The sequence below is a fragment of the Diadema antillarum genome, unplaced genomic scaffold (assembly GCF_040938485.1).
Source record: "Diadema antillarum isolate AM-2024a unplaced genomic scaffold, OU_Dant_1.0 seq00001888_RagTag, whole genome shotgun sequence".
NCBI lineage: Eukaryota > Metazoa > Echinodermata > Echinoidea > Diadematoida > Diadematidae > Diadema > Diadema antillarum.
In genome coordinates, this window is record NW_027272555.1 from 98,864 (window position 1) to 126,287 (window position 27,424).

General features: G+C 38.7%; 1 pseudogene; it reads left to right on the forward strand.

Moving 5' to 3' along the window:
- On the forward strand, positions 1-27,424 carry LOC139712991 (dual specificity protein kinase TTK-like; annotated as a pseudogene).

Below are 27,424 nucleotides of genomic sequence, written 5' to 3' on the forward strand. Positions count from 1 at the left end.
GAATGAAGATGACATGTGACAAAGGAACATAACTACATTGGTAAGCTGCTTGTTTATGTCTTTCATATTGCATCTTACTAATTTTCAAGCCAATTTGCTGAGCCGTTTGTTTGAAAATCAGATACTCTCTACGCCCTACGGTACGCCACGGCGCGGCTGCTGGACCGGTCACGTTGAGCGTTGTCACAAGCGTAATCCCTGGCCCTGTCACTGAGTGTACAGCGCTGCTGCAGCAGGGCGGCGCAGCAGCAGCTACACTGCACTGTCGAACTCGAAGCTGTCCAGGTAAAGAATGATTAGTGGTGGGACATTAAATGAAAGAAAAGGAAATATCAAAGGAGCGAAGGAAAGAAGGAAGGAAGGACGGAAAATTATGCTAATTTCTATGCTACCAATACGTAATAGTAGTGGCCCCATCAATTCAATCTCGCTCGCGTAAACCAATCGGGCATTGCAAACGTTTCAGTTTGACTCGCATTCACAAGTATTGTGTGCAAGATCCAAAAAAGGCCCCACTTACAAAACTGTTAGCACTACGTAAATTTACTAATAAGTATCACCAGGCCGCTGTAGCTGCCACTGTGATTGGGCTGAATTCACAACGCAAGTCAGCGCAGCTCGCAGCGCCAGGACCAGGTCATGAGGTAAGCAGTGAAAAACTGCCAATAATATTTACAGAAAGACAGTGCATGTGCAGTGGTCATGATATGGTGGTGGAGCTTGCTGGGCTTGCCTTGACTGAAAAAGTGAAATAATGGTCTGTATCTTGTCGACATCGGGGATTCCAAATTTCTGGGTACTAACATGTTAGACCGTGTAACGTTTAGACAGAAAATTCCGTCTGTCCAGAGAGTTTTTAAACATTTTTTTCACACTTTTACGGCTCTCCTCAGTAGGACCTGTAGTATAAACAACAAGAATTAGCCTACAATGTAGATGTCAGGGGATTCCATGTAGCCAGACATAGTCTATAGCGTCTACTGGTCCCTGCGGCTGTGGAATAGATCTAACGTTACATCCTTTACAAGATACGGACAGATCTTATCTTTCGGTCAATGTTCGGGGGAGACTACGTAATGTACGTTTGGCTTCATGGAATCCCCTACAGTACAGTCCAGAGGAGAGCCGTGTAAAATGTCAAAAAAATGATTTAAAAATAAAAAAAAACTGACAGTCAAATTTTTCTGTCTAGGCCTGTGCTGTGTGGTGGGGCCTACAATGTGTACAACATTATTATCACAAGTAACGTTAGAACTGATAGTAGATACCTGAGAAATATCTAGATGCCATCTATGATTCCTGAATATGAATCACCTATGATCTATTCTCTACAATTAGAAACCATCTAACATTGACATTGTTCTTTTAGAGTACCATAACTGGTATATGGGCAATTCCACGGTAACTCGCGTTACAAATAATGGGTACATTTTTGGGATAATGTGCCACTTTGTAATTGGTAGGATCTACAAGTTATTTTTTTCATCATGGGTTAAGTAGACATACACCAACTAAATGAATCCAAAAAGAAAAATAAAGGACAAACATGTTGGGATTCTCGAATCATTTAATTTCAGTAACTCGCGTTACACAAAAAGGACATGGTCAATTCTATGAAGACCTCTTTTTGGAAAGTCTCCTCATACTAGACAATCTTGATAAAAGTTTTCCTACCTTGAATTGATAGTGGGTTAGGACTCATAAATTAACAATATCAAAGTTGAGTAACAATGACCTGGAAAAATGTAGGGAGCCTTTATGTCGGTAACTCGCGTTACATTATGTCCACTAACACAGGGTGACACAAATTGATGACATACAATTGTTCTGGTGGCACTGAATCTTGTGTTGAATAATCTGAGAGATGCTTATTTGTGTAGATAGTAAAACGAATAAATGTTAAACAAATATTTTACTAATAAACCCAATAGAAGAGTGTGTTTAAGACTAATAAGAGCTTCACTCCTCATAGAGACCTTGAATATGTTTGAATATATACTAGATGATATAGGTGTATTTATTGTAAGTTTCAGAGTGTGAAGATGAAAAATGTTGAAAGTCTTTAAAAAAAAACATAAAAGTATCAAACCCTTTGTGTATATACAAGTTTACGAAACAGCTTACAATCTTTCAAAAATTCAATATCTTTGTGAGGAGTGAAAACTAGTACATTTCTTTGCAACTGATGGACAAAAAGACCAGTTCGTAATTCCACTTTGTGCATGAACAAAAAGAGATAATATGTACGAACAGGCATTTTGGTTTGTAAATTCACTGACATAAGCATCTGTGATGCGATGATTATTCATGCGATCCGTATCTAAATGATGCTTGCCAGCACATCCACCTGACAGCAAGAATGGTATTTTGCAATATAAACGGAAATAAGCTGTTACTGCATTCAATACAAAACAATGAAATGGATGCCTGCTAAATTATAAACTGATTGGAGTATTCTGATCCCCTGATCTAAATGCAAGTTCATTCTTTTTTTTGAACAGAAGTTCCATAAATTGTTATGTCATGCAAGCTTATGCATTATGCTGCTTTGAAAACAAGTGAAGTGCCGAACCAACTGAGGAAAAAGAAAGGTCATTTGTACCAATGTGTACATGAGCTACAGTGTATACGAACTGGCTTATTACCCTACATCGACGTAAATAAGCACTGAATTGATCAGTGTTTTAGTAGTAGCCATGATAAAAAAGTCATGGGCGTACATACTCAAGCAGTATTCAAACTTACGACCTCCTGATCACCGGACAGGTGTCATCTCCACTAGACCACCGTGCTTTCGCCCGACAGCAAGTGCTGGTTCTAATCCTTATAACATGCAGTGGGTACTGCGTAATTATTCAAATTCATGAAATTCTTCCGTTGAGATGTTTTCATTGCAACTGATTGACAAATTGCCCTACATCAACGTTAATAAGCTCACTGAATTGATCAGTGTTTTATTAGTAGCCATGATAAAAAATCATGGGCATACACCCTACTTGAGCAGGATTCGAACCCACAACCTCCTGATCTCCGGACAGGTGTCATCTTCAGTAGACCACCGAACAAGGATTAGAACTAACACTTGCTGTGCTTTATAGCATTCTGTAATAAAAATTCTGTAATACTGATGCAGGAAATTCAAAAGATAAATCTAATGGTCTCATTCACTGCTGGATACATGTACAGTATGCAGTGAAAGCCAGGCTAGACTCTTCAATGTGGCATGTGATCAGTGGCCTTGATGCTAATCACAGTTTATTAGGCTGCCCTCCTTTGTTTCAGTCCAGCATAGTGTGTATAGCACTGCATTTGATTGTTTACACCACAGTCTAGCTCAATTAAGTGCTAAAATTTGCTTATGTTGGGGGAAACTTGTGTTTATAGTTGGTAACTCGCGTTACATGCCGGTAACTCGCGTTACATGGTAACTCGCGTTACACTTTTCATTGACATTTTTTAATGTGATAACAGTGTTTATTCAAGTCAACATCCTGTGTACAGTATCAGGGTGTGATGAATTTAGAAAATTATGATTCCCAACAAATTACCTCCACTGCTTCCTTCAGAATGAAAAATATTTCTTGTTTCGGTAACTCGCGTTACATGGCTCAAGGGCTGAACTTTCATGTGGTGATTAGAATTTTTTGAAGGTGGCATAAAAATTTCCTCATGGGAGACTGAAGTAGAACCAATTTGCTTCTTTAAAATAAATTAATTGAAGTGCTAGCAGAATTTTTCTATTAAAAAAAATTATATCAAGTTACGCATGCGTTTTAGCAATTTGGATGACTGAAAAATTGTCTTCGACATTTGTAGCTGTTTCTCGGGAAATATTTGACCGATTTATATAATTCTTTGAGTTTCTTTAACTTCAATATATGGGTAATACATAATGAGTAATTCTTTTGCAATATGATAAAGTTGAAATTGTAGTGCCATGTCCACATTCCCATGGAATTGCCCATATAAGCAAGGTTCCCTATGTACATGTATATGCGACAGGGTGCCTATTTCTGGCAGGGGCACTTTTATTTATTAATAAAAACTAAAACAGCTCATGAACATCATACCTGCGCTTACAGTTTTTGTAGTCCCACTTTGAACACAAGCAGGAGTTGGATCTACAATGGTACTGTACATGTACATGTAGACCCTACTTCTAGTTACTCGCAAGTGTTAAACTGTTTAGCATGGGAAGTGACAACTGATTAGGCCTTTTTCATCAACGAATAAAATGGCCCCGGCTGTAAATGGGCACCCTGTACAAAACCTGCCGCAAACGGGGTTCATGTATTTTACTCTAGATCTAGTCTGATTGACTTCTTGTAGAATTGTGTTGAGGGTAAATATTATAAAACCCATTGCCATGTTTTCCCATGATGTACCCCCTTTCAGTCTCATTAAATGTACCCCACCACTTGCCAAATGTGTATCTGTGCGTAAAAAGAGAAGGTAGGTTAGTGTAGCGATGCAGCATCAAGGGCTTAGAAAATTGAGGGAATTCCTAGGAATTTGACAAAACACTTGTAGCCTAGTCACAGGCAATTGCAAGCAGAAAACAGAAGACAATTTCTTCAGCTCTTACCACTTTTCTGCCAAAATACTTTTCTTTTGTCACCAGGGAGCCCAAAAGTGTTACAATGTAGGGCAGGGTTCGAAATTGGCGATGGTCCGCTGGCCATTGGCCACCCAAAATCATGTCGGATTAGCTACAAATCATAAAATTCTGAAGTACATTGTAACTAGTCCGTCTGGCTAGCCAAAATATTGCTTCAGTGTCAAAATTGATTCTAAGTAGTCCGCCTGGCTAGTTAAAAAAAAAGTTAAGTGCGACCCCTGTAGGGTCGTGAGAATGAAGAGATTGATAATCGGGTATTGATGTACACTCTACAAGTGTTCATACTGTGGTTGATGTCAGACTTAGAGATAAAGGGAGTACATGTACAAAGGTGCATTAGTGCCTAAATCTGTCTCACTCTGCGGTCTTTTCCTCATGCAGTAGGATTTTAGAAGTCTGCATTCCCGATGTCTACAACAACAAGTGCTGAAAAGATGGCCCAGTACTGTGCGAACACGAGCGACAGCAAGGACAACACAACGGGCAACCTGCGAAACAATCTGACCAGTATGGCCAGTCTTCACAGTATGCCAGGTGGGCAGAATTAAAACTTTTCTCCTTTTCTTTTTTTTTTCTTTTTTTTCTTCAAGTTGTTCGATTAATGTGGTTATTCAATCACTATTACCATTATGAATTTGTCTTGTCTAAATAGAGATCACTTAAATGATTATAATTTTGCTTGTCAATTCAATGTGATTCAGGTGTAACTGATCATCCAGGATTAATAATTTCCAGTTTATGATCATTTTCTCGTTAGTTTTGTTTTTGCTTGTTTGTTCATGGCCCATTTGGTAATGACATGTTTTCTGTAATATGTTTCATAGTGCCTCAGCATTGCATACATTTGCAATTGCATTATGCATATGTACGTGCAAAAAAAAAAATATGCAAGAAGGGGGAAAAAATGATTAGCAGGGACTTTATTGAAGGATGGTGTTCTTCATGTTTGCATTTTTTAGGACATCTTCCAATGAAAAGCACATGACCATAAGAAAATAGTTTCCTCTTTATATATACCAAGCACTTTTGTTAGGGCAGTGCCTTCTTTCATAAAATTTTTACAATTTAGCAATCCTTTCCAACCTACATACGTACATTGTTCCTTCACCCCTCTGAATAATATCTTTCTTTCATTTCTACATGTAAATTGTATGCTCACATCAGACCACACTACCTGGATGACACAGCTTGCCAGGAATGGTAACAAGCCCAGTGAATGGCTTTCATACCTCATGGAGGTCGAGTCCCACGCTGTGAACGCAGACGAAACTGTGTCCTACCGCTTCCTGAACGCGGCATACAACCGGGCAACGAAGCAAATTCCCCTGGACGACAAGTCCACCCACGACCCGGCATACGCCAAGATCATCATCAAATTCGCTCATCTCAAAGCGTAGGTCTCAGATCTGTAGCACACACATCAGGACAAGTCCACCTTCATAGACATGTGGATTGAATGAATACAGCAATATTAGTAGAACACATCACTGAGAAGTTTGAAGAAAATCATACACTCCGTTCAAAAGTTATGAATTTTTAAAGTTTCTGCTCAGTCTGTACTGGATGAGAAGACTAAAGGTTGTGATTTCACATGTGTACAACGATATTATAAAGAAAATATAAAGAAAATTCAACATATTTTCACTTTTCTTGCATAAAAAAAAGAACACTTGACTTGTCTAAAACCCTTTCAGAAAGCAACGGTAACAGTATTACCCTTGACATTAGTCAGTGACAGGTTGAGTTAATGTGCACTTCTTTCGAAAGATACAATTTTGTGAAATTCTCTAAATATTTTCCTTACAAATATCATTCTATGCATGTGACAGTGACACCATACACTGTAGTAGTCTTCTCATCTAGCAGTGACTGTGCAGAACTTTAAAGATTCATAACTTTTGATTGGATTGTCTGATTTTCCCCAAACTTTCACGAATGTGTTGTACTAATATTGCTGGGGGATTCACTCTATCCACATGTATTTGAAGGTGGACTTGTCCTTTAACAGACTTCCGTATTCAATGTACTGCTCTTCAACAGTGCAACATGTCAAGAATTTGAGTTTTAAAGTACCAAAGTGCTGTCAACTCACTGGTCCAAATAAAATTTGCACAGCATAGTGGAAACCTCAGGCTGACCTGACTTGTGAACATGGTTCAACATTTCAAGTACAGTTCAGTTGTCACAGATTACTGTAAAACTAGGAATTTTCGCGTGCATTTTAATTTCGCGAATTTCGCGAGCGCCAAGATTCGCGAAATTAAAATGCACGTGAAAGTTCTTGTCTACACTATATGCATTGAATGCCAGTGGCAGTTCGCGAAAATTTCATGCCGCAAAAAAGGCCGTCGGCTCCATTTCGCGAAAAATTCATGCCGCGAATATATCATGTTTTACAGTATGTTTTTCAGATAAATCAGTTTGAAAAGATAACTTATTGAAATGCAAATCACCATAGAATCCATGTACATTGTACATCTGTTAACCACTGAAGCTCTACACTGCATTGTCTCAAGCTTACGTATACTGTAAAAGTGGAAATTTTCGCGGTGTTGAAATTTTCGCGCATTTCGCGCAACCAGAAACTAGCGCGAAAATAAAAGCACGCGAATATTTTCGCCTGCCATACGTTCCCGTGCATGATGTATCGATTCCGCGGAATTAAAAACACGCGAAACTCTTCTGACCCGGCCAACCGCGAAAAATTAGTCACGCGAAAATATCCACTTTTACAGTACATATTTGCAATGATTGTTCTGTAATGCACAGCTTGAAGAAACTAGACTTATTCCATGACGGTTCATACGTGTACATGTAGGCAACACCAATGATATATTTTTTCATTAAAAATTCTGAGGTTGATTCCAACAAGATAGTTGCTAATAGCAGCTGTGCTAAACTTGTCGTAGCAGATATTATTTCTAGGAATAATACAACACAAGCATTAGCTTTGTGCTAACATGAAAGGGGAAATGTATGATTATACTTTTTCTTATGAAATGTAAATAGTCAGTCATGGGTTTAACCAGTAGGTTACACAATATGACTTGAAAGTAAAAATAATTTTCTGCCATTAACGCAAAATCCGAGAATCCTCTCCGTGATAAGGTGACTTTCTCTTTTGGCGTTTCATGACTTGCAGCACTCAGAGTCTTGACTCGGCGCGGATGATGTTCAAGTTTGCTCGTGCCAATCTAAGGAGGCAGGCCATAGTTCATCTTGAAGCTGCCAAGTTTGAACTTGATCACGGTAAGACACGGATTGATGCTTGCTACTTGGGAGTGGACACTTCGCACATGCTTTCTCCATCTCTGTATCCTTCATGTCCTTGTCCACCTTTCACATAGGCCAAGAATGTTGTATGTGTATCATCAAATAAAATTTAAATGAATGAATATTGATAGGGTTGTATATCGTACTCCCCCTTTTCTCTCCTTGATCTCTATGTAACCAAGGCTGCACACTAACCCATTATTTCTACTGGTCCAACCTGTCTGTCAGACCAGGAGGTACCCAGTTTTTCCATTTTTTACTGGTTCATTCCTGAAAGAGTTACTGGTCTGACTGTGATTTTTGATAGTCAGGGACGTCGGACCAGTGCCACCAGTATGCAGCATTGCTGTACCCTTTCATCGACTTTGGATATACAACAGTTCAATTAAGATATTGATATGGATATTTTTCTTTTCTTATGATGGATGTTATGGTTGTTAATCTTGTTTAACAAATAAATTGGCATATTTCTGGCATTTTTTTTCTGACCTCAAGCAATCAAACACTTTCTGCAAAAACTGTCTCCTAGATATTTGCCACTGTAGAATAATGTTTGAGCCAGATATCCATCGCATTCTTTCTGCGAATTGACAACCTATTTGTATGAATAGGAATTAAATGGTAGAGCCTTAAAAGATAGAATGATGTCTGTGCTACTTGTTTTGGTGTTTTGTTTTGTTTTCCACTGAGCCATTCATTTACCAGAGCACTACACAGTGTACTCTTGTTATAACAAAGTCCTCAGGACCAGCAGATTTCTTTCATTATAAAGAAGTTTTGTTATAACTAAAAATAGTATAGCCTAGGTACGGTATAGTGTATGAAAATTTATAGATGACAATGTTTGGACCTGAATTTTGATTTCGTTGTTACAAGAAACACCAACGTGCATTGCCCATGAAATGCTTTGACAGTTAGTAAATGCTGTACCGTCAAAGAAATTTGACTGCTTAGTAAGAGTTTTGAAGTTTTGATCCCAACATTTGTGTACACACAAATAAGTTAATTGAATTATATTAAAGAGAATGCTGATTGATGCCACGTAAAGACATTAGGGCCTTATCGTCCACAAACCCACAGATATTTCATTCCCTTCCCATCAGACTGTAGAGAGAAGTGTGTCAGCATCCTTGAGAAAGGGATGAAGTTCTCGGCAGACCCTCGGCTTGGTGAGGCACTGCGACTGGTGAAGCAAGGGGGAGCCTTCCCAGACCCTAGCCAAACAGAGCCCAGCCCACAAGAGCCCATGGACACAGTTGATGGTATGCAGGGACCCTTCATTTTTCCAATTGGCACCACAAAACTGAAAATGCATTACTCCAGACTAGCAACTAGACTACTAATGATGCACCAAGGGATGCTTTCCATTTAGAAATTGGATAGCAATTTTAATTAATGGAAGATATTTTCAACCAAACAGTTTACAATTTTTTGTAATAAGATTGTTGAACAAATGACATTCTGTAGTCAATATAACAGTCATTTCCAAAAGACATACAAACTTTTACCAAATTGCTGTGCAATACCAGGAAAATTATTCCCATGGACTTTTCTTTTTATCAATCAATATGGCCAGGTAAAGGAATCAAAATAATAACATCTATGTTTTAAACATTTAGTGGGTTGAATATTTGTTACTCATTATTTCCATGCACACTACTATCCATTAAAATTATTATTTATGGTATGGTCAGTCTTTTGTTCTTCAATTAGAATTTCACAAACATGATGAAATTCTCATTTTCCTTCAGGAGTTGATATCTATTGGCCCTCCTTAATTCTGATTGACTGCTGCCCTGTAAACATTTCCTTCAATAATCTACTATTGAGTTTGTCTCTTTTTGTTGTTGTTGTTGTTTCCTTGTGTGCTTGTGCAGCAGGCATCCATCACTCCTCCCATCCAGTTGCCATGGAAACTACATCAACAGATGGAGTCAGTGTGTAAGTAGGCCCATGCAATAAAGCATGTATTACGCTCTCTCCTTCAACTGGGTGCGATGGTTTCACATTGCATCACATGCATATCACATGCATAGTAGCTCAGATTGTTCAATGGGTAGTTTTAGCTATTGCAATCTGACATCAACCCCTTTAATCTACTCACATGATAGACTCTTAAAGAAGAATTCCATTTTAGATAGAAGTTAGTCTGATCTTAAGAGTACAACAATGACAATGTCATTCACTATTATGTATACATTTTTTGCCATAATCTATTATAGTGCACTCTCGTGACGAGCAGGGCTATAGCGAAATTCTCATTACGGCGAATTAAGAATTCAGGTCCCAAAATTATCATCTCTATATAGTTAGCTGAGAGTGAGAAGGGCATTAAAGGGTGTGTACAGTTCTGGTTGAGGTGAGGATTTAGCTTTTAACGTTTTGCGAGATATTCAGAAACCACTCCCTGAGATGTCAAAGAGCATGCAATTCTCAGGGGTATCAAAAGTTTATTAGATGAAAATCGGTTTTGAAATGGCTGAGATATCCAAAAACAAGGTGAAACAAAGAGATCCTAATAAAAGGCGTGGCCTGTCGCCTTTTATTATTATCACTTTGTTTGATATCTCAGCCATTTGAAAACCAATTTTCATCAAATAAACGTTGAATATTTCTTAAAATTACATGCTCTTTCATATTTCATAAGAGGTTTCTCATGTCACTTAGGAATGTTCAAAACATGAATCCCCACCTCAACCAATACTGTACAATCCCTTTAAGGTGCCTCGAACACTGTGGCTTTAGTGGCAACGTAACGCCCTTATCATTTTCAGCCGACGATATCTTGATATATTTAACTGTTCAGCTATAACAAAATTTTGATATACCAAAAGAAAACTGCCAGTCCCAAGGACTGTGTTATTCCGGGAGTCACCTGTACTACTACTAGTTAGCAATGTTACTCTTTGTTTCCACTACTTGTGCACTGCTACAGTTCCTCACTTTCATCGGCCAAGGCAAACCATATACCTAGCACCATGGAGTCTGTGGATACAACAGTCAGTTTCAGGAGACCTGAAGTTGGTGTAAGGTAGGTCACACTATGTACTCTTTAAAAGGTTATTCTGATGATAGTATGTTGAGTTAAATGACTATAGTCTATGGTTACCAATTTCAGATCTTTGGGTTGTGGTGTTCTTTATTCTGGTGTGTGTATGTTTGTGTGTGTTTGTCGTCTAAAGGAAGTCTTATAAATACATTGGAGACCCTAAACCACCAGTGTAATTAATAATGATAAAATAAAAACAGTGTCAGAGTTCTGGGACTGGTTGTGATGTCGCAAAATATGCATCTCCTCCACATTGGTGTCTAGTCACATACTAGTAGTGTGAGACTATGATACAGGATAAAGTGGGAAAAGGTTGATAGGTGTAGTCATCGCCAGGGGGTACACAAGAATGGTATCATTTCTACTTATGGCTTCGATTTGTCTTCCTCGCTTCAACCCTTGACAGGAAAACCACCAGTACTGGTAGCAGTGCATCTGACGACGGCGACACAGTACCCATCGGTCAGTCTGCCAGGGCACATGGCATGACCGCCAGCACGCCCGAGTGTTCGGCCAAGTTTGGCCTCTTCGCCAGCTCCAGAAAGTCCAGCCAGCGTAAGAAGTGGTCAGTCCGTGAACTTCTCATACTTTCATGGCTCAGATTACTTTAGAAATTACCTTTGGAAGCAAAGTACTTTTATTATGTTATAATTATGTTATCTGAGTAGGCAATTAATGAGAGTTCCATTCCAAAGTTTGCATTATGCTAATTGTAATGTTTCTTGATATCATCAAAAATATATTTTGGTGTATTTGTGAAAACCAAAATAAGGACTTCTCTTTCTGCCCATGCACAGAGAGTTCACAGAACCGTGATAGCCAATTTCCGCCTTCAGTGCAAAGTGTCAGGTGACATGATTATTTTCAAACTTTGTAACTGTTCTGATTATTTCATATCACAAAATTTATCCACCTAAGACTCTTCTTTGAATATTCATCTGATGACTCTTGTCCGTCTTATCTCTTGACCCAGGACAAGCACTGCACCACCAGTCCGCATCAGGATATCCAATCAACCCCAGAGGCGAAAAGCCAGAACACCCCACTCCAGTGGGGACAATGATGATGATGATGACGATGACGATGATGACGACGACGAGGACATTCAGCCTCTGCAGAGTAGTCCTCCAGACATCACTGGGAAGGACGGTCCAGGCGGTCTTCCGACTCTGGCGTCCATCACGGAGAAGACCAATGAGAGTGACTCCGGTATCCAGACCACGCCCGATACTGGGCGTGGTGGACACCCCTTTGCCATGCCCCCATCCACCCAAACCATCAAACATCTCTCCCAGCCAGGTGTGCTGCCAGCTCCCAGTGGGATGTAAGTGCAAAGGATGTGGGGGGGGGGGGGAGGGGTGTCCCTCCCTTGTTCAAACTAACTCTTCTCACCTTCCATCAACTAATTTAGAGGTCATATTTTCTGTGTCAACAAATGCTAATCCTACACTAGCAGTCACATAAAAAGTTGCACAAAAGTTGGCTGTCTACTCTTAATACTGCATTTTTTAATGTTTTGATATGATATCTCTCATTACAAAGCCTATCTGAATTTCACCATAAGACCCTAACACTTGTAGCAGAACAGTCAGAACACATTCAATCAAATTTGCAAAACTACAATTGTTTTAAGCTCTTAAAAGGGGTAATAAGTTTTGTTTTATCTTTAAAACAACAGACATAAGTAACAGGAATCCAGAGAGCTTCTTACATTGTCTTTTCTGGTGATTTGTCAGCAAAGTTATTTGTGCCATTGATTTCAATCATGTATGAATAACATGGAGAGATGAAATTATGAATAAAGTCTTTGTCTTACTTTGCTATTCAAATGCCATTTAGTATGGATGTTGTTATTAATCCTCTTTTGCCTTCTAATTCACTTGTCTGTTTTTCAGGGGATGTCCCTCCCAAATGAACAGGCAGCAGGCATTCTGTAACCCACCCGTAGTACCCCATCCACAGTATCCGCCACAACCATTACAGCAGCAGCCACCACCACCCCAGCAACAGCAAGTGCAGCTACAACAGTACCCTGGAATGCCGCAGATGCAGCAGCAATGTGTGCAACCTGTGGTTCAAGTAATTGTGACGGTTTTACTTTGGTTGTACTGTGTACTGTAGTGATTTTTGCATGTTTCACCCCACTTTTGGCTGGCTCATATTCCAAAATCTGTGAAAATATCTTCACAATTTTCTCTGCACATTTTAAATGAGTTGACAAATGTGCAGCAGGAATTCAAGAGCCCACGAATATGCTTTTGAGCTGCTACGTGTGAAAAAAAATAATTGTTCGAAAATACTGACATTTACAATATCACTCATAATTTCATGGAGGACTGTGGTATACAGTAACTGTATATGTCATATATTTATCGAGTCTAATTTTTGTAATGTATATTTGGGTTTCATTCCCCTTTAACATTATTATCCTGAACTCTTTGTTCTTACTTGCTGGTACTCCTAATCTCAACTGTAAAGTCAGTTGCCATTCTGCTGTTGCATATTTTCAGACGGTTCCTGCTCCACGCAGCAAAGGCAAAGACACAATCCAGGTGAAGGGCAAGAGCTATACGATCATCAACTTCATCGGGAAAGGAGGCTCTTCAAAGGTATATCAGTGATATGCTGTAGGCAGCAGGAGACTGCATTTAATTACCTCTTCATAAAATCACTGCATCCACAATAATTTAAAAAGGTTGTGATAGATTTATATAATGTACCTAGTATGTTTTGGCTCAATGTAAATGCCATTATGTTCTGCTTTATCTCTTCAACATCTTAATCTTGGAACTGTGTTATTTGCTTTGTAGACCAGAGTTTACGACGTAATGATTTCTCTCACTGACACACACTCACACACACACAAAGAATCAGAAATTAGTAAGCGCAGTCATTTTGGATTTGATTCAACATAACTATATTCTTATCTGATAGAGCTTTGTGATGCTTCTCGACACTACATTTGTCACAAGAAGTGAGTGTATCAAGAGTGGATTTGTGATTTTTAAAAAAAACATGCCCCCCAAAAGAGACACAGATGTAGTATACTGTAAAACAAGGAATGTTCGCATGCATTTTAATTTCGTGAGCGCCAACATTTACGAAATTAAAATGCATGCAAAGTTCTTGCCTGCACAATATGCATAGGACACCAGTGGCAATTCGCAAAAATTTTGTAACACGAGAAAGGTCGTTGGCTCCAATTTGCGAAATTTTCATGCCGCGAATATATCATGTTTTGCAGTATATAATGTCAGTCTTGTGTTAAGAGTTATTTGATCATGTGGCATATATTTAATTTGATACCCTTCTGATGCAAGCGTAATGCAAGCAGTTATGCATAACCTGCTAATGATGACTGATATAAGAAAAGACAAAATTTGACTCTTGAATTTTTTATTGCAAGATTGACAGCTGTGCACACTGCTTTCTGTTGCCAGGTGTTCCAAGTCATCAGCGAGGACACGAGGAAGATCTTTGCCCTCAAGTACATCAAGCTGGACTTTGCTGATGAGCTGGCCGTGGAGAGTTACCAGAATGAGATCACGCTCTTGGAGAGTCTGAAGAACCAGGAACGGATCATTCATCTCTTTGACTAGTACGTTTGCTTCTTTCATTTGACCTCTGATAAGGCCAACCAACATGGCAAACATTTTCCAAACCTGTCGTAAGGGCTATCTGTTGTATGTGGCCACAGCAAACTCCCATAGCAGCCACCAAATTTGTGGGTAATAGTTGACCATGCTCATTCCTGTCCATTGATCTACTAATGAGTTGCCAGTCTTTTTCTGCTGAAGTGTCTACAATGTACGTCTCATGTAATGACTTTCGCAGGTCAAACCAAATAATATTGTTAACCTAGATTTTAAAAGAAAACACCTGAAATCAAACTCTGTTTCATGGCACTCACTTGTTTCTGAATTATGACAGTTGGTCCTATCCGTAAAGCTCTTCACATTCATGCATGTTTGGGGTATATACGCATGTGAGGTTCATAGCATATGTAGTGTGATAAAAATCGAATTAGATGCCAATATATCTATAGTGACCACCTGTCTTAACCCTAAAAAGACTAAACTATTTTGGTAGCTCGAAAAACGGGGGGGGGGGGGGGGGGGGGGACCTAAAGGGGCCCCCTTAAGATCTCGGTCGTGGATCGCACGATCGCCACGGAAATTTGCACAATGGTAGTGTGCGATGTAATCTACAAGATCGTATATTTAAATTTTCCAAAATAGTGTTTCTTTATTTTATTTTTATTAATTATGCTAATTTATGCGAGAAATCAGACTCTTAAATCTAAATCAGTAAATAAAGCTCCAAAAGTGCTCATTTTTGGTCTTATTATTCTTTGTGGCAATCTTAGCGAATGTACTTGAAAAAAATTCGGTATTTATTTCTTATTTATTTTATTGTTTTAGGAATTTCTTATGTATTTCTTTGTTTTTCCGACCTTTTTTGTTGTTTTTTTAACAAAATTTGTGGCAGACACTTTTTGAAGTATAATACTCCTAAAACAAATTAATTTTAGCCATTGAGAGTAAAAATAAGCATATTTATATGAACCATGTGAAAAAACTCAATTTGCAGTGACTTTGTACACAAAATCACATTTTTGAGCCATTTTCGGTCTCACGTGCATGTACAAAAAGTTATGTAACTTCAGAACCGTACCCCCAGGTGTCACAAATTTGGTGTCAAAATGTGCGGGAAACTCGAAAGAAAAAAGTCATAGAGCATCACAGCGAGAGCATTGCATGTTGCAGAGTAATCGCGCGAAATGTCGAGGGGGGGGGGGCCTTTTAGGCCCCCCCCCCCCCCCCAGTCTTTTCAGGGTTAACCCTATCTAGCCCCCTCGACATTTTTTTTTTTGGTGATAACTTTGCAATGCTAAAAGATCTCGCCTTGAAATTTTATGACTTTTTTTCTTTATTTATTTGTTTGTTTCAGTAGGGTAGCTCTGTCAGTGGCTAAACACTGTTATTCTCAGAGGCCCTACACATATAATAACGTACATCACGAAATACATTGTAGACACATTTACCAAGAAAAATAACATAATGTACAATTACGGTACACTTACAACATGGCCAAATAATTGAGCATTGCGGAGGATGGTAGAAAAAAAATAAATAACATCATTTTTATCATTACAGTTCACTGGAAAGTGATATGCCAAGACATATCTAAGAAAAATCAAAATGTCTAGGTTACAGCACATGTATATATTGCATAATCCATAATTCTTCATATCACTTCAGATTACATAGGCCTAATTGTAATCTTTTTCAGAAACAATCAACACACAAATTCATTCATTTTTATTATTATATGATAACAGGGCCTTTAAAAACAGGCTAGCTAAATAAACACAAATTTCCTGCTCACAGAACCTTTCTTTCATTCATTATATGTAATTACTGAAATACTATAGCATATGAGAGAGAGAGAGAAAAAAAAAAAATCCTGTTTCAATCAGTATCATATCTGATGGTGTAGAATTCGTAATATCCAACCATATGTAACATTGTTTGAGGAAATAAAAAAGTATATTGAAACGCTGTCAAACAAATGAAAAAAAAAAATCATTTCATACACATTATTCTGAACAAAAAAAAAAAATACATTACTGGATATCATTTTGTACACAATCCATGCATTTTTCTTTAAAATCTCCCACATAATTTGAGACCCTATTTGTGATGATCGGGAGTAGGGTCGCAGAGTTAGAGCATAGGCCCTATTTTCATGATGAGTGTATACAGAAAATGGCCATTTTCATTGATTTGTATGTAAAATGCAATGTATGGGAATTGTAAGGATTTATGTGTAAAATGCATGGGTATTGCAAGAAACAATGTTTCAAAGCAATCAATTTTCGGTCTTTTACGTCAGACTGAATTACACCCATTCACTGGCTCTCAAACTTATTTCCTGGATTTAGTGAGATCACTGATGAGCACATCTACCTTGTGATGGAGTGGGGCTCCATAGACCTTGCTGGATTCCTCAAGAAGCGCAGGAACAAGATATCCCACAAGGACATTGCCTACTACTGGCAGGAGATGCTTGAGGCAGTTGATGTCATCCACAAACAAGGTGATACTCTGCTTTTCATTACTGTAAAACGAGGACTGTTCGCATGCATTTTGATTTCGGGAATTTCGCGAGAGCCAAGATGCACAAAATTAAAATGCACACGAAAGTTCTTGTCTGCACTATATGCATTGAATGTTAGAGGCAACTTGTGAAAATTTCATGCCGCAAAGGCCCTTAATTCACGAAAATTTCATGCCGTGAAAATATTGTATGCACCATCTCATCTACTTTTCAGTTGGTGCTTAAAAACAGCAGATTCAAAGAATCATCAGGGCTCCATGTACGTGTAGTTTCAAGGTATATTTTGTGTCAGTATTTGAACTTTCATCAATATCCTTTTTTCCTTCTTTGATAATGCATATACATGAATTTGATTTACAGTTTACAGTAAGTAACCTTGTAAGGGTAAATACTCAAGTTGGGGCCCAAATTTAAAACAGACTTTTTTGTTTTTTGTATGTGATATTGTTTTTAGTCTCTCCATTCCATTTCATGAAAAGCCAAAATAAAAGCATTAATAGTGATTTTATAAAAAGAAAACATGGAAGAATATTTGCATTATTGTAGATGCTCCAACCCTCCTTTCCTTCTCCTCCCCTCTCAAAAAAAAATGAATATGTTTATGAAAAATAGATTGACTGTTCCATAAAGATATCATCATTAGGACCACCTTATTCTCAAAATATCTTGTACTCTATGTCCAACATAGGCATTATTCACAGTGACCTCAAGCCTGCCAACTTCATCTTTGTGGAGGCGAGTCTCAAACTGATCGACTTCGGCATTGCCAACGCCATCCAGAGCGACCAGACGAGCTTTGTGAAGGAAACCCAGGTCGGCACCCTCAACTACATGTCGCCCGAGGCCATCCAGGACACCTCCCCAACAACGGAGATCGACGAATACGGCCACAGGAGGCCCCGACTCAAGGTTGGCTGAAGCTTCTAGCTATGATATAATATTAAAAAATAACAACTTGCAACATGTTTTTGTGTTCATATGTCGATGTGGTGAATTTGACATTTTTCTGTTGATTTGTTGATCAGCACTTCATATACCTTCCAACAAGCATTTTATGGCATAATTGATATTTTGAGTGGAAGATATCAGTGGTGACATGATGTGCTGGTCTTTTTGTCTCTTGTATGTTCTTGATAGGAGTCATAAAGAAATGTTTGAACAAAAAAAAAAAAACTGACTTGAACAACATCTTAAAAGTACCAAAGAAACTAAATTGTTAATGGACAGGAAGAGCTGTTTTTTTTCTGACAAGGGAAGATGTTTTCAATGCTGAAGGAGTGGTGGACATGGACTATTTCCTTCATGTAGTGTTCAGTTGTATGATACGTTCAGTGTAGAGGGGAGTTTTTGCACAGAGCATACATGTATAACGGCTCAGTCAAGAGCATTCTCAGTTCAGGGTTCGAAATTGGCGATGGTCCGCTAGCCATTGGCCACCCAAAATCACGTCGGACTAGCTAAAAATCGTAAAATTCTGAAGTTACTAGTCCGTCTGGCTAGCCAAAATATTGCTTCAGTGTCAAAATTGATTCTAAGTAGTCCGCCTGGCTAGTTAAAAAAAAAGTGAAGTGCGACCCCTGCAGTTGCCACCAATGCATCCAGTGGAGGTGTGGCACTTGCAGTAGTGCAAATGCACTCACAACAAGTTCGTATTAAAGTATGAGTCATGTCACATTCCTTTGTATTGACTCGCTGACATGCAGATCAGTTTGGAGTCGTAATGAGAAAATTAAGTCACATCAACATGCTATAGGCAATTACCGTAGATCACTATGCAAATTATGATGTGGAAATATGACCTCACAAGAACACAACTGATATCAATTTCAAAAACTTTTCAATGACAACATTAAGTTTTTTAGTGACACTAAAATACTTCATCTTTCCTATGAAATCCTGTGTTGGTTTCACAGAGTCTCACTGTTTTTCGTTTGATTTGTTTTTGTTGCATTTCTTTTTGCTTTATTTCAGTGCCATCAGTTTGTATGACACTCTGTCTATGTTACCTCCTGGTAAAATATTCCCCTTTTTGCATCTGTACTAGAATTAGAATTTTATTTCAGAATTATGATAATTTTTCCTGTACGATTTGACAAGAATCTACATGTATAAAGTATATTGCTTCATTCTTCACCGTAAAGCAAAGCAACAATGCTGTTGTCAAAGAAGATGTGGCATTGCTATTATATGAGTTGATGTGTGCAGGAGTATCACTAATATTGAGTACAACCTGTATCCGATTTTGCAGATCAACTGTAAGAGCGATGTGTGGTCCCTAGGGTGCATCCTGTACTCCCTGGTCTATGGCCGCACCCCGTTCCAGCACATCACACACCGACTGCTCAAGATGCAAGCCATCTGCAACCCAGACCACGTCATCGACTTCCCACCAGTAGAGAACCCGCTGGTGGTTGATGTGATGAAGGTATGATTTCCATACTTTTATAACCTGTACTGAGACTTCTGAAGTGATTTTGATTGTATCTGTGGCAGACTAGGAGAGTTTCTACATAGCAAAAGTGTTTGGAAATACACATATCATGCAACATGCAGTGCTACAGGGCCGCCAGAAATTTAATGATCAACTTTGCTGCATAGGACATCACTTTCTAACGTGTTGGTTACTGTGGTGTGTTGAAGCAACATGTGTCCATTTCAATGTGAAAACCGGAGAAACAAGAAAACACCAATCTGAGAATTAATATTGAATTGGATCTGAAGCAGCATTGCATATACAGTTAAACTCGCATTAAAGTCGATCTTCTCGGGACTGAGCAAAACATATCGACTTTATAGGCGATTTTCGACTTGTGTGTAAGTCGAAAAAAAATTGACTTACAGTTACACCACACGTACATATGTATAATGTATATGTATGTTGTCTACTCTGGAGCCGAAAGCTGGAGAGGTGTGCCGCAGCACGGGTCGCCCGGCAGGGCCGCGGCTAACTTTGCATGGACAGTGCATTAGTATTGGCACAGGTCCGATACACCCTTGTTAAACCTTGGGGAAGTGAAGATGAACGATATTTGAGCACTGTTTGATTCCAGTTTACCATACCGTGGCTTGAAATGTGTGTAGAAGTGTAATTCTGATTTACCCGTGCCCGTAAACTTTCCCCCTACTTTCCGCTTTGATAACTCAGCAGCTTCATCCATACCACTCCACTGCACAGCGCAGACTGCAAACATACACAGACTATACACAGCCCAGTCGCTGTACGTACGTAGCGCGACAGGGCTGTACCAGCGGACCTCCAAACACGAAGAGAGTTCAACGATAGCATGCGATCGCTTTGAATTTTGATACTTCAGATCATTTTTTGTCACATGTCTGGTCGGGCTAGGTCTTATGTAAACAAAAAATGGCGTCTCGTGATTTTGACAGTGATTTATTACACAATAAAATTTTATTTGACTTAGGCACAGTGAATTCAATGGTTTTTCCGTGAAAGTGTTCTTGGAATTTCATTGACTTAGGCGAGTATTCGACTTACAAAATTCGACTTGTGAGTGAATTTATACACGTAAGTCAATGGGGAAAAATCAGGACTTTTTAAAATCATCGACTTGCGTGATTATTCGACATATGCGACGTCGACTTAGGCGAGTTTAACTGTAGTTACCCAGTACATTGTGTGTTTCCCATAGCATGCTGGTTCTATGCAAAGGCGGAAAAATTTTAGACATGTTGATTGTTCAAACTGTAACATTCTATACTGCATTTCAGTTTTGTTTCTCCAGGTTGAATTTGTATCAAGACAGTATGGAAGTGACATTGGAACTAAAAATGACTGCTCAAGGAAAACTTGACATGGCAATTACAAAGCTGTAAAAAAAGGGTGTGATATTATACAGCTAGGTGACTGCTGATATAACTAAGTCCTTAGGGCTGGCAGTTTTCTTCCGTTTAATCAAAATTTCACTTTATGTGAACTAATGAAGTATTGTATATACACTCAGCAAAAATAGAAAGTAAACACTTTTTCCATGTCATATTTTTCATAGCTAAGATTTTTCTGAAAATCAATGTATTAGATACCATATTAAAGGTAATTTAATTGACTATTAAGCTAATAGGTTGATTAAAAAGAAAAATGTACGCATGAGTGAGCACATTAGTTTTTGTCCTCAAAGGCACAAAATTAAAAATTGCAAAAATTGATAGTTCTCTTTTCATTTGCAAATGCCCTTCACAATAACATTGACAACAAAAGACCTGTTTAACACAATGAGAGACATGAATGAAATAGGAAAAATAAGTTTTTGTTCTCTTTATCTCTTTATAACCTCTAAGAAAAACAAAGTGGGAAACTAAAGGGGAAAAATAAGAATTTTCTGTCAAGTCGAACTTCAAATGACATAGGGAATAATAAGCATAAAGATGATTAAATAAGCAGAATTTCTTTATTTATTTCTTTTAATCTAGTGATTTAAAATCCATGTGACAGTTTTAAGAACCAAACATTATTTACAATTTCCTAATTTGAAAAAAAAGCTCAAATTTCTACCATTTATGTTAATTATTACTCCTTCTCTTATTTCATTTGAATTTAGATTTGACATAAAATGCTTCATTTTCCTCCATTATTTTTAGCCTTCATTAATCTTTTGGGCTTTAAAGATATCATAGAGATCAAAGGTTTATTTTTGCAACTTAATTCATGTTTCTTTCTGTGTGAAATTTGTTGTTTGTTCTTATTGTTCTGTGGAAGAGCACATACGCATGAATGACAACTTGTTCGGTTTTGCTTTACTTTTGTGCCCTGGAAGAGAAAAACAATGGTGTGCACTTATGCGTAAGGTTTCCCTTTTTGTTGACCTACCAGGTTAATAGCCAATTAAATTACCTTCAATATGGTCTATAATACGTTTGCTTTCAGCCAAATGTTCTATGAGAAATCCTAACTTGAAAAAGCGTTTACTTTCTTTTTTTGCTGAGTGTATAAAGGTATGTAGGTAATGACTTTGGGACCTGAATTTTTACTTCCTTGTAACAAAATTTCTTTGTCTTGGATATAATCGGAGCACACGTTATTGCATGCTTTGTCTATCCGAGAGACACCAAAATCAAAATTCAGACCTTATCATTTGATTGTCTCTTAGAAATGTCTGACGAGAGATGTGAAGATGAGGCCCTCAATCCAGGAGCTGTTGGATCATCCATACATCAAGGGTCCTGACAAATCAGGTGAGAGATCATAGCCGTGGGCTTTCCTGTTTCTCTCCTCTCTGCCACTGCTTCATCCCAAGTGTCCTGATGAATCTTACTATTCAGATGACAGTAGCTAGGGTTAACCCTATTCTAACTGGGCTATTTGAGACCAAGTTTTTACTGAGGGGGGGGGTCAATTTGACCCCCCCTTCAGATCTCGACCGCTGATGGCGCGATTGCCGCAAAATTTTGCCTGAACATAGAGCCGGATGTCAACTACAAGATTACGCAGTCATACAATCCAAAAATATTGATTTTCTATTTTTAGTAAATTAATTATGCATATGTATGCATGAAATCATATTCTCCCTTGTAACTCCATTAAAAAGACTGAAGGATTTCTAAATTTTTGTGTCAGAATTCCTCAAGGCACATTAAACAATTATCTTGTAAAAAGATAGCACAATCAAAATCAATTTCTTTTGTTTTTTATTGTTTTGTTAATTTCTTATGTATGTCATTGTTTTTTCAACCTTTTGTTTTCTATTGTTTTTTCCCAAAATTTATTGCAGGCACTCTTTCAAGTTTATCTACATTAGAATTTATCAATTTAAATGATTTAAAGTTGAAATAATCTAATTTATTTCAATTTAACAAAAAAACAATGTGCATTGGATTTGCACACGATATCATGAATTAGAGCCGTTTTCAGGTTGACACGCATATGCAAAACGTTACGTAACATCAGAACGAAGTACCCGGACGTCGCAAATTTGGTCTCAAAATATGCGGGAGACTTCAATGAAAAAAGTCATGAAACGACGCGGCAAAATCTTTGCGCGTTGCGGAATCGTGGCGCGAAATGTCGAGGGGGGGTCAATTTGCCCCCCCCCCCCCCCCCCCCCCCCCCCCAGTTAGAATAGGGTTAAACGTTGGTTCACCAGTTGTTTCATTCTGTTGACTGTTTAAACCAGAATGTTGCACTTACTTGCCATTACAGTTTACACAGACACAGGATACAAAAGTGCAGATTGATTACTGTAAAACCAGGAATGTTCATGTGCATTGTAATTTCGCGAATTTCGCGAGGGCCGACTTTTGCAAAATCAAAATGCACGCTAAAATCTTGTCTATGCTATATGCATTGAATTTTAGAGGCAACTCATGAAAATGTCATAAAGCAAATAAGGCTGTTAGGCTCCCATTCGCGAAAATTTCATGCCGCGAAAATATTGTGTTTTACAGTAAATTAAGCTGAAAGAGAATGATTATGTTAACGGAAAAAAGGGTGAATAACTTGTTCTATGGGTGGGACTAGGCTCTACATATACAACACACACACACACACACACACACGCACATTCACAAACTAATTGTGCTTTATGATTGCTAATGTAGCAATCACTCTCATTCACGCGACACAGTCACAGGAGAACACGATACACATCTTTTGGGGAATAACATCCACATCGGCCTGTCACTTTATTCCGGCCATGTTATCCTTTTCTGCATGACCCGGTCTTGACATAGCTGGCGCTTTAACAACACTACAGGTAAAACGTCTTCCCAGTCTACATTGTTCAGGGAATCATACTTTTCATTTTCTTCTCCCACCTCCATCACTAGGCCAAGCCTCCGCTGACGTGGGACCCCAAGGAAGCAATGATCGCATCAGTGCCCTCATCTCTCAGCTTGGGCAGAGTCAGATCAACTCACCAAGGAGCATGGGCAGGCTGGAGAAGGTAAACCTGTCACTTCATTTCCCATCCATTCTGCCTCCGGGATTCTTTGATGCTGTAGATATTTCTTTCGAATGTTTGGCAACGTGTGGAAAGCGAAGGTGAACTGGTTGTGAAGAAATTAAAACTTGAAGAAGCCAGTTTGCTTACTTTCCACTTGCCCTTTTCGTTGAGTCCACAATGATTGATATCAAGCCGGAAAAGTGTAGATGTTAAAAAGATATTCTTTCCTTCCTATTCATAAAAGAAAATTGAGTGCCTTTCAGCAAGGTGTAAATGATAATTGTGTATTTCAATGTCTGATGTTCCAGTGTGCCTACGAGTAGCAGAGTGACTGGTGGAATTTGCCACATTTTTTTTTCCTTTTTCAGAGCAGTCAATCTAACTCATCTCTTTATCCATCATCTTGTACTTGATGCAGTGGTTATTTTGAGTAGTAGATGAGCAAGAGACAAATAAGTTTTAATTCCCTTGCTCTCTTTCTTCAGCTCCTTCAAGGTGTAGTGGACCAAATCAAGCATGGGCCCAAAGCAGATGGGGGAGATCTGCCACCCATGGTTGGGATGCAGGCACAGGTAAGAGCCAGCAGACCAGTAGCAGCCATACGGATTTTAAAGATAGTGCAGTGATCTGTATACTTATGTAGTGAATTCAGCAAGAGGTGAAGAATGAAGACACTTGTGTTTCCATTATTGGTACAAAAGTTACTGGTAAACAGTGTGAGACTCTTGTTAATTTTGGTTCTGTGTTTGTTTTAGCATGTTTGCTGTCATGAATAAACCCTTTCAGTGTCTGAAAACTCTGTTCCCAGGATGACTATTTCTTTCATATGAGCCACCATTTCTATACAGAATTCACAGTAATTTAGTGGTGTTTATCTCATGCTTTTCAAGTATAGTTTTTGTTGATTTTTTTGCATTCTTCATCATTTTTTTTAATCGTTCAAATTTACATAATGCCTTTGTTGTTTCCCACCCCCATCTCTCCTTGTAGGCTGTTAATCAACAGATGACTCCTCCCCTTCCTATGGCTCCACCCCCTCCTATGGCTCCTCCCATGGCCCCTCCCATGGCCCCTCCCATGCCACCACCTATTGCCAGCCAATCACACTACCAGCAGCAGCATCACCAAAACCAACAACAGCGGCTCAATCATCAGCCACACCCACAACCTCACATGGGGCACCAACCGCCACACTACCAACATCCCAGCCAGCCAGTGGCAGCAGCCAGGCAGCAACAGCGGGCGCCACTCCGCGTCATCAACTCGGCGGACATCCAGGGGGCCCAGGCACTACTAAAACCTCTCTCACAGTCCAGCAGTGCAAAGTACATGACAGCTCCGAGCCAGAGTCAGGAAAAGGTGTGTTGAGCCATTTCTGTAAGGGATGAATGTGTCTCAGTTTGCCTCAATAAAGACAGTTACTCCGTACATGTACACAGCATGCATTTTGCTTTGGTCAAAGGGGCATTGTGCCAGCCATGTGTTGTTTTATTCATCTCTTCTATTCACTGCTGCTAGTGCTCATTTGACTATGGGTATTGAAATTCTATTTTTATTGCAGTTAAAAAAAAAAGAGAGGGGTAAATAGCTAAACCAAATGTATATGAAAAGGAAGAGTCATTGCATATTTAATTTTAGGTGTGTATCCAAGAACACATGTTCATCTATGTCTTATTGCCATACATACATCTGTCTAGCTATCCTACATTTACTTCTGTGGATATTATACATTTTAAACTTTTGACATATATCTAACTTCTTGGAGTCATACTGCTTCTTCTACATCTTCCAGTAACCACTAAAGAGTATTGTTGTGATTAGTGTGTGCTCTTTCAACATAGCCTTACTTTCTCCTTCCCACCATGCTTTGGGGGCTTATGTTTCTTATGTTTCTAATCTAAAGGGCTGCATCATGTTCAAGCCCTCTCCGGCTTGATTTGTGTTTTTGACCTCTTATCCTGCCCGACCATAACTACCATCCTTCAGACATCCTTTGTGAGTGCTCTGCCCTGTCAGTGTCTGCATTCTGGCAGCCATGTTGTAATCTTGTTTCTAGAACTTTGTTGTACTTCACTGACTCTTCGGCTGTGTCAGTTTCTCCTGGACATATCACAACTAGTGTTGTTGCAAGCTTCTCTGTTACTCCCTTTGTGGTTTGTCCCTCTGTGTACAGTAATCCTGGTTTGGTTTCACTTTTTGCTGTTTATACTCTTCTGCATGGGTAATACACCATATGCAATGGTCAGCCCACTAGTTGCCTTGGATTCTCTGAGGTTTTCTTCGTTGCTGTGAAATATCATGCTTTCCTGCTTTGCCTGTGCACATTTTTACTTTGTCTTCATTGCAATCTCTCCTTTCGAAAATGATATGTTTGGTGCTGTAGACTCTCCCCTTGTATGTGCTATCCCACTTACTTTTGTAGGTTTTTACTCAAGTGTCAATTGCTAAATGATTTTTTTTTTGGAGGGGGGGGGGCAATCATTTTTCATGGCTAATCTTTTTGTAATCATCAATATTCTTATCAAACCTTTTCTCTCTCTGTCTCCCCCTCTCTCTCCTAAATAAAGTAATGATTGAAAAAGAAAACATAGCTTGTAGAACAAAAGTTATTCAGTTTTGCTTGTTTAATATAAAATATTTCACTGACTGTGATTAGATGTCGATAATTGCCATGCCAGAAATTAAATCTCATCTTGTCATATGTATGGACTGAAGCCCCAACAATTTTGTGGGTATCAAACATTTTATGCTTTGATGGAAATGTGCGACATTTTAATTTCAATAGTTCAAATCATCATTTCATTTGTCACTGATCGTGTTCACAAGTAGAATTAAAATGTTGCTGAAATATTTTTATCAAAGATGAAGTACCAATCTGTTCTTGCACATGTTTGCCTACAAGAGGTTTTCAGAAGTTCATTTTAGCACTGCTTCTGTAGAGTTTCCCAAGTTCCCTATCAAGCTAGACTCAGAAAACAACATTTTTCCTAAACCTTCAATTACATTGATAATCATAATATGTATGCATTGATAGAGAAATAAGATTGTAAAGCTGGTATTGATATTACATGACATTCATTTATTTTCTTTTTCAACACTTGACCACATTAAAAAAGATTTGTTAGATTTTAGTGAGCCATCTTGTGTAGAACACTGACATATAATGATCTTCTCAGTTTCTCAAAGTTCAGATCTATGTCAGCTTCCTTGAAGCACTAATGCAGGGCAACGTGTACCAATTTGATATCACTTGTTACATGAAGTTTAAATGTAACGTGTCAAGGGGATTGTCTTAACCATGCATCCTCATTGATGAGGGATGACCCATGTTGTCACTGACCTTTGACACAGGAGAATGAGGATCTAGCATCCATCTTGAGACGACAGCTGGCCTCCAAGTACTGCCACGCCCTCCCCAACACCTCAATCACCACAGCCAACACCACATTTGGTGAGGACTGCTCCTAG